Here is a 1,260-nt window from a genome sequence, read left to right as displayed (position 1 = left end):
AATAAGGTTTTAGGGTGTTTTGGTAGCTGTTTGGAGGATTGAAATGATTGGTGCAAGAACTTAGAAAAAAGATTTTTGAAAAACATAACACCATCCACGCGTGCGCGCACATAACGCGTACGCGCACCTGAGCATTTTTCGACCACCCACGCGCACGCGCACTGTACGCGTACGCGTGGATGCAAAAATTCAACCCCAGCCAAAAACCCGAGAGTTGGGCCTGCACTGTGCGAACATTGGGCCTGAGGCACAAGTCTATGCACGCGTGCGCGCACCTGGCGCGTACACGCACATGATCTTAAATTCGCAATGCACGCGCACGCACACTGTGCGCGCGCGCGTCGATTGCACAATCTGCACCCCCGGTACTTTTACCCGAGAGTTGTGCCAGACTTGGGCCGACACTATGCCTCCGACCTAACTCGATGCACGTGTGCGCGCACTTGGCATGGTTTTGTATATTCTCCTTATTTACCCGCATAGTACGCGCACGCGCCGTTGCTGCCACCTGGTTCACTTAAAGCAAAACGTGGCCAGCGAATTCTAAAGCCTTGTGGGCCCAATCCAACTCATTTCTGATGCTATTTAACCCAAGGAATGAAGAGGGAAACACAAGTTAGTTACCATTAGTCATAGTTTAGTTTTAGAAGTAGTTTCTAGAGAGAGAAGCTCTCACTTCTCTCTAGGATTAGGATTAGGATTAGGATTAGGTTTAGTTCTTAGATCTAGATTTTAATTCATCTTCTTCTACTTCTATCTTCTCAATTCCTTGTTGTTACATTCCTTCTTCTTCCATTCTTTTGTTGTAACTTCCTTTATGTTGTTCTTATATTTTGATTGTAGATCCACTTTTGTTCCTTCCTTTCTCTTTCAATTCAATTCAAGGTAAATCATAATAATTGTGTTCCTTTTGATTTGTGTTGTTAATTCCTTTCAACAATTGTTGTTAGATTTTGTTCTTGTTGTTGATTTACTATGTTTTCCTTTTATGCCTTCCAAGTGTTTGATGAAATGCTTGGTTGGATTTTAGAGTAGGATTTTATACTCTTGGCTTGAAAAGGTAACTTAGGAACTCTTGAGTTACTAATGTCCAAGTGATTGATGATTGGGAGCCATTGACTCTAGTTCTCACTAATTGAATTAGTGGAAAGTTAGGACTTATGGACTAGGATTGATATAGCTCATTTGACTTTCCTTTACTACTAGTTAGAGGATGACTTAATGGGATTGATCCTTGCCAATCCTTTACTACTAGTTAGA

This window comes from Arachis duranensis, chromosome 2, assembly GCF_000817695.3.
Source record: "Arachis duranensis cultivar V14167 chromosome 2, aradu.V14167.gnm2.J7QH, whole genome shotgun sequence".
Lineage (NCBI taxonomy): Eukaryota > Viridiplantae > Streptophyta > Magnoliopsida > Fabales > Fabaceae > Arachis > Arachis duranensis.
This window is presented reverse-complemented; position numbering follows the sequence as displayed.